Raw genomic sequence first — 12240 nt, forward strand, 5'->3', positions numbered from 1 at the left:
TAGGAACAATGCCCTCCTCCTTTAAGGGAAACTTGAACTTCTCTGTCTTCAGTTTTTTAAATCATTTTTCAGCTAAAGTTTACGTTCATTCCTTGAGCTTTAGTTCTTAACAAGCAGTTTTCTTAGAAGGGGGCTGATTTCTGTGGATTGGCAAATTTTCTTCTCCTCATTTCCACTCCCTACTATTCTTTTAGATTCTGCTTGCAGGAAGACCAGCAGGTTGTTAAGGGCACAATATGCATGACTGCATCTTTTCCTCAAATGTATCTTCCCTAACAGTGGGAACCAGTGACTTTTTCAGAATGTGCTCATCTGAGCTTCCAGTTCCCTAGGATCTTGGAAGGACTTCTGGGCAATAGCAGCTTCAGCATCTGCCACAGATAGCAGGCAAACCAATCTTTGATGGGCAGAACTAAGAAGAAATAGATTTCCAGGACAGAGGCAATGGAGCCTACTTCAGAGACTGTAATAACAGCACCCTTCTAACACTTCTTCAGAATAGCAAAAAATGTTTTAAAATGATATATGGAAAGGATGGACATTGACTGACTTTTCACCTTCTCCACCAATATAGAAATGAGGGAGCATCAGATGAAGCTGCTTGTAGACAGATTAAAAGCCAATAACATAATGGATTGCATTGTTTTATATATCCATGGGTAATATACCGCTGAAATTCTTCGCCAGAAGATAGTATAGATGCAAGAAGTTCACATGGATCTAAGGAGAGACTGTACAAGACCTTGGAAGAGAGATCTAGTGAAGGTCACTGAATAGAAAAACCACCTCAGGCTCAGGAAAAACCCTGAGCTAAAAACCAGTGGGATGCTGGAAGGCTAAGCAGGGACAATATCATATTTATTGTCCTGGTCTTGCTCTTTCTGAGGGAGTACTTGGGTAAGAACCTGCTTTTATGTCTGCTGTGGAGACAGGATAATGTGCCAAGTGCATGCCTGGCACATTATTTGTGATTTATGTATGAATCTTGTTCTAAAGGTAGTTTTTGCAGTAATGAAACAAATACTTTCAGGACCTTCCTCTCTCCAAATTCAGCCAACTAGGGCCTACTTCAGTCTTCCTCCCTGTTATTGCTCTATCAGCTTTGCTAAATACGTGGTCTGTGGTATTTTGAAGATTTTATAACACAGCTTAATTAAATGTCTCTGCTTCATTTCTGTTTCCTCACTGCATCGTACCCTTATCAAAACCGAACTTTCTGCTTCTTTATAGCAACAGAAACTAGTTGCTATAATTGTAATTTTGACCAGTGCCTTTTCTTTTTGCTCCTGCTTACCTTCAGATTGTTTGCTACAGAGAGGAAATCTTTAAGCCCATCACAGAAAAGGTCAAGAAAATTAACAGAAAAACCATGGGATAGTGTTGTTTCCAGCATAGACATTTGGCAGCAGGAATTTCATCCTTATTAAGTATTAATAATATGAATAGAATGAATATTAATATTCATTTTGATTCATTTATGGTATTACATAACACCGCCTAAGTGGGGATTGGACCAGATCATCTCCAGAGGTCCCTCTCAACCTCAACTATTCTGTGATTCTGTGAATCCTCAAAAAATCAGGTTCAGAAAGCCAGGATCAAAATCTTCAGAAGTTCTCAGAAATAACTTTCTTTCTCTTCCTTTCAGCTTGGGGAGCTGCCCTGAACCTGGATTTCTCCTCCTGCATAGTTCAGTGAGGACAAGGAAATTCAATGGGAAGTCTGTATATTTAGCAGAGATTAAGGAGTTTAATTCCCTGGTTAGTTTAAAATTCTTCCAATTTTCAGCAGACAGGCATAGCTGAAGGCAGCCAGAGCTTGAGGGGTAGGGGAATTGGAAGGGATGGAGGAACAGGGGAGGGTCTTCAGCCCTTCATAGCATCCTTTCATCCTCTACCTCCTGGTGCTGCTAAGTCTGCACCTGAACAGCCAGTGTTTTACAAAAAAAGCTTCTCCTGTTTGGCTTTACTTTAGCACCTCAGGTGTCGATCAAATTAAGGCAAACCTCTGTGCCAGGACTCTGTCTCTTTAACTTTATATGTACACCAGCAGGCACGGTAGGAACCCATTCTATTTTGAACATACTATAATACAAATGGCTGATAGAAAGGAAGGAATCCACATTTTCTATTACTTGCGTGGCCTCCTGGAATGATTAATATATGTTTAATGAGTTATATATATACACTTTATTTAAATTAAATGTTTTTTTTTAACAAGACCGCTTAAAATTAAATATGAAAGTAGGGCAGCCTGTATTAAAGTTAAATTTACCATAGTCTTTTAAAATAACAAAAATTAAAAATACTGTGCAACACATTTTTTGATGCCAAAGTTTTAAAGACAGTGAAACCCCTGAGCAAATGGAAGTCACTGGCAGAGCACTTGGAACTATAACCTGCAGAATGCTGAAACTGCTTTTGATAGCTCTTTTTTTTTATGTATTCATCTACTTTATATTAAGGACCAGTATGTTCAAAATTGAAAAATCCACTGGGAGATGAAAAAAGGCAATTTCATTTTCTCACTGAGTCCATGAATGAAAATTGTAAGAGGATGAGATGTACTAGTTCTAAAATCTTGAAGGTCGTGGTGACCAGAAACAATCATTTGACTTCACCAGCTAACAGTGATTAGTCCTTGTTGGATAAATCAGTTTTCAGTGCAGTATGTTCTGATAAATGTACTTTTTTCCTTGCATGTTAAGTACATTTACAGTTATTTACTTTAACTGATAAAAATGAATTGCTCTTTTGCTACATTTTAATTAAATTACTTTTTCCATCTACACACAGTTTACAAGTTATAATTGAAAGATTGAATCATGTAGTAAAGGAAAGCAATTAAACTTTCTATCATAAAATGTAAAAATTAAGAATCAGAGGTTAGCTGTGTTGTTGATAAAGTAAAAATTGTAGAGTTACGGAAAAATGATCTGGAGAGCAAAAAGAATCATCATGTTTTGTGGAGTGGCTATAGTTAAATATGGGCTTTTAAGATGAAAATAACAGATACGAATGTAAAAGGGCATCAGAATAGACTTTTTTCTTCTATTTTAAATCATAGTGAAAATTGGCCACTTAAATGAATCCAACCGGTCTGCTGATTGTATCCACTTGTAGTTCTAACTGGATGCGACGTGGGCGCTGCAAGCACTTGAGAAAGCCCTGGTCAATGGTCAGTTGGCCAGGAGTTTCCTGGGACCTGCACAGGCCCTCATGCATCTTGGAACAAAACTCGAGGAACTGTTGCTTGTGTAAGGCATCATGGTGTGGTAGCTGCATCCATTGTCATGGATTTTACCTGCCTGAGATTTTTCAGTGCATGCAGCGGAAGAAACCTGTATCTGCACCTTACACTCAGCACAAAGTGAAGAAAGGTGGCCAGCTGAGTTACTAAGAACTGACTCAGAATAAGATGGAATGAAATGCCGTAAAGTTAGATGACCCTGACTATCAAGTGTATTGCCTTGACAAACAGCAATTGCTTGACAATTGCTCTAGACTTGGAAAACTTATGTTATCGTGTTCATGCTGTATCCACTGATAGAGCTTGTTTTCATTGTTCATGCTGGGTATTTCTAACCTCAGTGAATCTACTAATGTGTGAAAACATAGATAAGTTCAAACTAGAGGTCTCAAACTTGAAAGTCTGGAACTTGAAAGTCTCTCCTTTGTTAGATCTCTTCCTTTTGGCTAGCGGATGTCTGTCTTTAACTCAAGATTCAAGCTATGTCCAGCATCTACAGCGATCTTTGAAATGCTTTTTTTCTGAATGGTGTCTTTGTTAGAGCTGGAGAAGTTTCTATGTATCTCAGTTTTGTGCTTGATGAATGCTATTGTAGTAATTATCTTCTTGTATAGGTTTCAGCATTCAGGCTGTTGGACAAATTAAAGACTGACAGCGGAGCAGTATACCCCCATGCCTCAGTATTTAAGGCTAATAGAAGTTCGGCATTGATTTAATATTTTTTGTACTGTAAGAACTTAAATTTCTTGCTCTGTACTGAGACGGAACTTCCTTTTGAACTGCTGTCTAAAGTTACTGTTTCTTCCCCTTTCGGTAGAAGTTTTAGTGATAATATAAACATCAGTCTCTTTCAGTTCAAGAACTGAAATTGCATTTTACTAAGTGAAGTATTCCTTTTCCTGCAAAGCTGCAGACTCTCTCCCTTAAGTAATCTTCTTATATTTTTCCTTACACCTTAATATTTGTCGTCTTAAGTACCAAGAAACTTCTCCTCAATGTGAGAAAGGCTATAGAGAGACATAAAAGATGGTAGGGAAAGTTGTTTTTTTTTAATTTTTGGAATAGGTTGGTAAAATAAAAAGCAAGGAGAAGGCAGCATGCAATGTATAGCACTCATATGGTTAGAGAGGTGTATATATATATATACACCTCTATATATAGAGAGGTGATATCTGTATTAGAGAAAGGAAAGTAAGAGTCATGGGCACTTGTAACCTCAGCAGAGTTAGAATCCTTGTGAGATGATTTGCAAGAGAATGTGTTGCTTTGATTCATTCATTTACACAGCATTATAAACTGGATAAAATACTGCTTTCTTATTTGTTAGAGACTTCAGTCATCAAACTCAGCCATCTTCCATTAAACTTTAATTCCTTTCCTGTCTTTCCCTCCATTTTCATGTACTTCTTGCATATTTCCAGCAGCCTCTGCCCCTAGAATGATGAATCTCATGCATGAGAAATGTACAATTTTACTACTACTTATATATTTGTTGTCATATGATGCAACCTGTCATTATTTTAATTCTTTCAAGTGAAATGTTTGCTGGTCTTTGTTTTTTAACCATATATTATTAGCAACTGTAATCAGAGTACCTAGATCTAATATACAACGTTTTATCTATAGAACTCAAAAGCCTTTTTTAAGCTTTGAATGAGGTTTTCTATCTTTCACAGAGTTCAGGTAGAAGTGGAATAAGGTGAGATTAAACTACATGTATACCTTCTCACTGTTGGGCTGCTTGACAGACACTACCATAACTGCATAGCTCTTCTAGCCTCTGTGTACCACTGACTACCTTTTGGTCACAGCTCTGACTGGAATCTGTGCAGTTTAGTTAAGCATGTTCAGAAAATTATACTGAGTTGCTTGATTTCTTTTTATTTGTTTACAGGTCTGCTTTACCTATAGTGCTGAGCTATTGTAATATTACGGTTTTTATGACTTGCGTTAAGCTTGAAGCTTTCAAACCATGTGTCAAAGGTAAGTTAGTTTAATAACATTCTTATCTGTATACTTCCCTAATTTTTTTTTTTATACTTAAAGGAACTTTTCATTGTTTAATTGAAAGCTCAGCTCTATTGATAAGGCACATCTCTGAGCAAAGCCTATTGTAAAGTAGCATGGGTTCCTGCAGGGAGCTCTGCGAGAGATTTTCTCCCCGTGCTCTGCAGTACACTGAGGAAGTGTGCATACTGCATCAGCTTTTAAAATAGTGCAACCTGATCCTTTCTTTGCAGCTCAAGGGATGGGGGTGGGGAGCGAAGGTGAAAGAATAGCAGCCCAGATCGTCCTTCCCATTTTGGGTCTGGTTTACTCTGTTGAGTGAAGAGTGCATTAATTGTGCGTGACCATTATGAGAAAGGACCCTTTGCTCTCACCCTTCACAGTTCTTGTGTCATATGAAGACAAGGCCAGGTTTAATCTAGTCTGTGTTATGAGAAACTAAATACACTTAAAGTGTTATAACGAGCTTCCCCCTCATTTTCATTTTCCCTCACTGGCATGTAAATCATTGTTCTAATGCTTATAAGGGATAAAAATGTGTAGGAGTTACGAAACTGAAGTGATTGCACCGATGTGTAGCTCCTTCTAGTTAGTCTTCAGTGTTTATCCCACTGTTTAGCATGGTAAAACGAAAATGAAGTAAAGCCCTCATCAGAGGAGATTATCTATTTCTTCTCTAACCTACAAATAAAAATAAATTTGTCAAAAATGTAATAATTTTGATTTATTTTATTGGAATGGCGCTTGTGGCTAGAGATTGAAAAGTTATCAAGATATAGTAGTTCATAGATTTAATGTGGAAAGACTACAAAAATTAATATTTAGTCAGCAGTTGTGACAGCTAATCAGTATACTGTCATACAGTGGAATCTTTGTGAAATTTATTATTTTATGAGAAAAGATGTTCATGTATGTATCACATTCAGGCAGAAACAAGCACAGTAAGAGTCCTGAAAAAGCACAGTGGTTTCAATATTCTGTTTCGCCAGTCGATGTTGCCTAGTTTTCAGCACATTTATTAATTCTTTGTGCAGTCTAAAATGCATATTTCTCATCTGATGAACTATTACCGATTTCTTAATTTGCATTTATCTTTTATAGAAAAATTTATGTATCTGTAATCCATACTAAGTGTATATTTTTAGTCTGTGCTAGATGTGTGTCTATATGCAGATTTCAAAGTAATGCCCTTTTTAGCTATCGTATAGTATTAAGAATGTTAGCTGTACAGATAGAATAGAAAATATTCATGAAAACTAAATTATAATACTTTAAAGTATTCTGGACAATATATTACTTTTTATGAAGCATAAATGCCAAACTTGAAAACTATTCTGTTAGTTTTCTATTTCTATTTTCTATTTTCTATTATATTATTAATATAACTATAGGACATGACCTAGAATCCAGAAGTAGGTGCAAGAGAAGGAACTGGGGAAAATAGGTACTTCTCATTTCCAGATACTAGAAATGAAAGTTGCATACAGTTTTCTCCCAGAACGCTATCAGTCTTCGGTTAAAAGGGTCATACCATCACTTTCTAGCTGCTGGAAGGAGAGGAGAGTTTTCTTTTCTTTCCCACTTCCAGAAACACCAGTTACTATAAAAGGGTAGCTGGATCTGTGCTGCTTTCTTTCTCTGCCTCAGGCTCCATTTTTTAAAACTTTTTTTCTCCCCTGTATCTTGTCAATCTTGAAAAAGTACTGTACTTTTCTACTGTTAATAGTTTTGTCAAAGGGCTGCAACAATATGAAATGAACATTTTTGATAATTGAAGAGCTAGGTAGAGGCTTGTAAACAGCAGTAACTGGACTTTCAGTCTTGTTAGTTATGCATGGCTGCTACTTTGTAAAAGTGCTACTGTGCAACAGCTGAAACACTGGAACTGCCTCCTTGCAGAACCAGGAAGACTATGTTGTCTGTATCAGTGATATTTCCAAATTTCACTAATACTAATAGCACCCTTTACAACCAAAAAGATAGAACCATATTTTAAGTTTTAAATGAAAGCTGTAGAAATTCATAGCCTAGGCCTTTATTGTCACTGGGGAAAACTTCTTGTTATTGTTAGGAATCAGGAGATTGCATTTTCCAATGTATTTCAAAAAAAAAAAGGGGGGGATGAAGTATAAAATCATGTTTAAGAAGTAAAAAGTATCAGACTCAAAGTGGTACAGCTAGAATGGTCACAGATGTAACGCTACAGCATAAGTCCCCTGATAATCTTTCTCGAGTCTCAAAAGGGAAAAGAATGACTATTCAGGTAATCATCTGCTAAATTTATCGTTTATGTAATTCAGATCATCAGAAGAAAAGCACGTTTAGATAAATTAATAATAAGCAAGGTATATGTTTATAAAACCAACAAAATATTATCTTGATCTCACATACGTAACAAGCATTTATACTGTAACATAAAATTAAGTTAAAGCTATATATTGTATATATGTAAATACAGATTTCAACCTCCTAGTGAATGAATAGTTTCACTTTTCTTTGTGTGCAGACTAGTGATCCAACTCTCATTTCCAGTGCTTTTTGACGGTTAAAACAAATGGGGCTGTTAATGTGAGGAGATGTAACTCTGTGTATGTATATATACTTCTCTCTCCTTACGTTAGTGGATTATCACATTATTATATGTGAGACATATGTAATACAGAGATATTTTATTAGCTGAACACTAGCACCCTGACATGTGGGATACTGAATTGACATTTGTTTATCTTCTCTGGGAGCATGGCAGATCTGCAGAACAACTAATACCAATCCGAAGGCCAGAATTTCAGAGCAAAGTAGATTTGAAGTACACAGAGATCTAGTGCACAGTGACGGGAGTTGGCTCTGGTTTCCAGACCTCAGTCCATGAGCCACGTCTCTACCCAAGCCACTTTTCCTGTCCACCTAATGCATCCACCCACCTCTTGTTTTCAGAAAACTTACAACCTTGGGGTTTCTTTTATTTTGTTGCCACTCGGATTTCTTCCTGTGACCAACTTCAGAGCTCTTACAGCAAGCAGCTGCCCGAGGGCTCCAAGTGCCCCAGAAGTAGGGAGCCCTCCAGGAGCCTGTTACAGCTCTCTCAGCCTTTGGTCTACCTATTCCTTGTAGATTTTAACATGCTTAAGTTGACATTGATCCCTCAGGGGACTAGCTACCAGCTAAGGAGAACTGGAGCACAGGGCTAGCCAAGCATGGATTCTCTCTGACCCTGTGTCAGGACCTGTGATCCTGTCGTAAAAGCCAGCTATGTTACCTCCTTGCCCTCTGAGACTCCTAGGGAATCCTCAAGTAAACTAGAGAGGGAGTTATTTTCATCTCTTTCATGTCTCAGTCCCCGTCTAGTTATGTAAAAATGAGAAATGGTGGAATGCTTTAAAAATGCATATTTGTTCCCTTCTGAAGGTGCACTACAACAAAACAACAATAATTTGCTCCATTAATTATAGATAATGGAAAATGTGTAAGTATCTGCATGGTTAAGGAAGTGAGTATACAGTCATTGACAGTATCGCAACCATTGTGTACAGTATGGTGGTCTAAAAAAGCAGATATATTTGAATTTTAAAGGCAGAACAGAATATTTAGAAACGAGGAGACGTATGAAGTGTAACTACTAAATACATTTCTAATTTAGCTAAGGGTAGAAATGCTCTTTTGCTTGTGTAGAGGAAATAGAGCAAAGATACAGCATAAGAGAAAGCTAGCAGGACAAAGGAGATACTATTGACTCATTCCAGACTGCCGACTTAGCAGCTCAACTTTGTTTCCTTTTAACTTTTGTAACAGTAGGAGCTCAAAGCTTTTCAGTCTATTTTCTGCACAAATAGAAACACCCAGACTTCAAAAAGTAATACACTTTGAAGAAACCAAAACCATTAACACATTAAAAACTATGTGTACTACTAAACAGAGGTTCGTGATACTTCCATTTTGCAATGAGTAAATGCTTATGATTTCGTAGTAATTTTATATTACTGCATTCTGGCAAACGTTTTTTCAACAAGTATCAGTTTGTAAAACACTTTTTGTTGTTTTTAGTGTGATATGGATTTATTGACTTTGCAGTGGGTAAGTACTACCTCAATACTTAGACAAACTGAGTAAGTAAAACAAAAATCTTTTTTTTTCTCCAGTAGTGTACTGCGTTAAGTTTCTAACTGTGTAATATTACAATTGTAAAACATGAAAAAGTATACGATGTGGGGAATCTAGCTTTGTTTGCTATGTTTAAACGTATTCCCTAATATTTTAAATATTCTGAACCAATATCAACCTTTTATTGCCCACTACTGACAATTGATTTGTATGGGGACGCTCGGTCTGATGGTTTCTGTGCTCGTGTCTCCTATAAAAACACTATCGAAAGCCTGTTGCTTTGCATTAGGACGGCCCATGGTGTTCCAGCCTCTTCCTAATTGAGTGTTAAATATTTGAGACGGCAGTTTAAGCTCACAAACCTTCTAAATTTACAAATAAATCTTAAATCTCTTACAATAAATTACTTCTTGAACATACACTATTTGTTTAAAATGTCAAATGCAGATTAATCAACATCACGTAAACTACCCCGAAGAGGCGTTTACTGGCATGCGAAGTTTGCTGTTAACTTTTGGAGCGTTTAGTCTTGTAAAGACTGTTTTACCTCGAGCGGTCGCTTTAGTATCTTGCTGCAAAATGATGCGTTTTGTATTTTGCTGCTACATACGAGCGGTATTGATACAGCGTGCTCAACCTGGTGACCGCCACACCTGCAGGTTTGCCTTAGGCTTCCTCCCCAACGAGACATTTTAAGAACTGGCAGAGTTATCTCACAGCTAGTAAGATTTGTGCAAAGCTTGGCCGGGGGGGGGGGAGGGTTGCGCTTCTCACAGTAGGGGACTGAGGTTAAGCAACAAAAGCAGGTAAGGGAAACCCAATTTAATTTCTGGGGCGGGGCGGGGGGGGCGCTAAGAATACGTTTAGGGGCCAAACGCGAATTTGCCTTTTTTTTTTTTTTTCTCCTTCCCTTTCCCCTCTCTCCTTCCCCCAGAAGCCTGTCAAAAGTTTCCTTCCCGATCCGCCGAGCCGAGCCCCACCCTTCCCACAAAACAAACAAACCAGCCGTGCACCAGCGGCCCCGGGCCGAGCCGTTTCCCGGCGCCCCGGGTCGATGGCGGGGGGGGGGGGGGGGGGAGAAGAGAGAGAGGCCGGCGGGGACCGGGAAGCTGCGCCGGGCTCCGCTGCGCGCCGCAGCCCGGCCGAGCCGCCGCCGCCGCCGCCGCGGCTCGGCCTCCCCCCCCCCCCGCAGTTCCCCCCCCCCCCCCCGGCCGGGGCCGGGCGCGCGCGGGGGGAGGTGGGCGGGCAGCAGCGGAAGGCCGGCGGGGGCTTCGCGTCGGGCGGCGGGGCCGCGCCCCGTTGGCGCGCTGGGCTGTCACTCACGTGACGTCACAATACGCCTGTGTGAGCACTGTAAACACTCGGCTCTGTGTGTGTGTGTGTGTGTGTGTGTGGCGCGGGGGCGCGCCTCCCCCCCCCCCACGCACCCCGCTCGGGCGCACGCCCGAGCGGGGTGCGTGGGGGGGGGGGAGGCGCGCCCCCGCGCCCGCTGTTTTCCCTGCGCGCATGGTAGCGGCACGAAAGGTAGCATCACTGGGAGAAGGGATGATGTAATTCTCCCTCCGGCCAGTAACTGCCCGTGCTCGCACGGAGCCGCCTGGCAGCGGGGGGTGCGCGTGTGTGCGCTCGTATCAGCATCTCGTGAGCGTGCGGGGCAGCTCGGCGGAGGGCAGCGCCGCCGAGCCCGCTCCTCGCAAGGGCTCCCGCGGTTCCTTCTCCTCCTCCCCGGCGCCCTCGGCGCGTGCAGTCAGCGCGCCGGTGAGCGGCGGCGGCGGTAAACAAGTCCGAGGTAGCCCTTCCCCGCACGGCAACTTGCTGCAGGCAGCTTCCCCCCCCGCTTCCCCCGGGCGCGCACACACACACACACTTCCCCCTAACAAAAGCCCGTTTAATATCGTGCGTCAGCTTTTGTTCGGGAAGCAGCAGTAAGTGTCCCCGTCGCCGTTTCACCGCTCTAACCTATTTCCCTGGCGCCGCTGGCCGCGGCCCCCCCCGCTCCCCGGCCGCCCGGCGCACACATGCCCGGCGGCAGAGCCGGGCGCGCTCGCGTGTCCTGCCGCTCTGTGACACAACCCCTCGCGGCAAAGCGCCTTCAGACCCCCCAACCCCCCCTCCCCGCCGCCGCCGCCGCCGATCTCTTTATTTCTCCTACGTGCCTCCCACTTTCCCGTGTAGCAGGTAGGCGAGCAGGAACCCTCCCTTCCCCATAGAAAAGGCAATATCTAAATAGCACTTACTGTCAGAAGAGGGGGGGAGCCCTTCTCTCAGTGCAAAGCAAAATAGCCGCTTGCAGGACGTTGCCAGCATAGGAGACAGCGAGGAAAAAAAATCTTCCAGTAGCGAGAGAGGAGCGGGGGGGGGGGCGGGGGGGAAGATTCGCCTTTTAACCAGAAAAAAATAAAACCAAAATAACCACCCCCCCCGTTGCCTTTTTTGTGCAGTTTCAGCAAAGCTGCGAGGAAGTTGGTCCTTTTGTTCCACTATTTATAGATTGCGTCAACATTGCGAAAAGGAGAAGGCGGAGCGGTGGCACTTACTCCGCGGCGGGGGGGGGGGGGTGCCGCGGGCGGGGATGGAGGTGGGGGGGGGCGAGAAGCCCAGCGCACACACGCGACCTGAAGTACCCGAGGCGCCCGCCGCCCCCCGGGGCCGCGCCGCCGCCCTCTCTTCCCCCCCCTCCCCTCCACGCTCCGCGCCGCCGGGGCCGCGCCGCCTCTCTTCCCCCCCCCCCCGGAGCCGCGCCCCGCGCGCGGGCAGCCGGGCGGCGCGGCGCCGCCGTGCCACGCGCGGCCGCGGCGGGCAGAGCCGCGCTGCCTCGGCTGCCGCGGGCGGCACAGCAGCGCCCCGCGGGCCGCCGGCGCCTGCCGCCTCGCCTCGGCCGCCTGC

General features: G+C 42.7%; 1 long non-coding RNA gene across 2 annotated transcripts in view; it reads right to left on the reverse strand.

Moving 5' to 3' along the window:
- Window positions 1-11993, reverse strand: part of LOC138065583 (uncharacterized) — a 68909-nt gene extending 56916 nt beyond the window's left edge. For both annotated transcript variants that reach the window (XR_011138628.1, XR_011138627.1), the window contains exon 1: window positions 11592-11993. This is a non-coding gene — a long non-coding RNA (uncharacterized lncRNA). The remainder of the gene's footprint in view (window positions 1-11591) is intronic.
- Window positions 11994-12240: the final 247 nt, after the last annotated feature.

This window comes from Struthio camelus, chromosome 1 (assembly GCF_040807025.1).
Source record: "Struthio camelus isolate bStrCam1 chromosome 1, bStrCam1.hap1, whole genome shotgun sequence".
Lineage (NCBI taxonomy): Eukaryota > Metazoa > Chordata > Aves > Struthioniformes > Struthionidae > Struthio > Struthio camelus.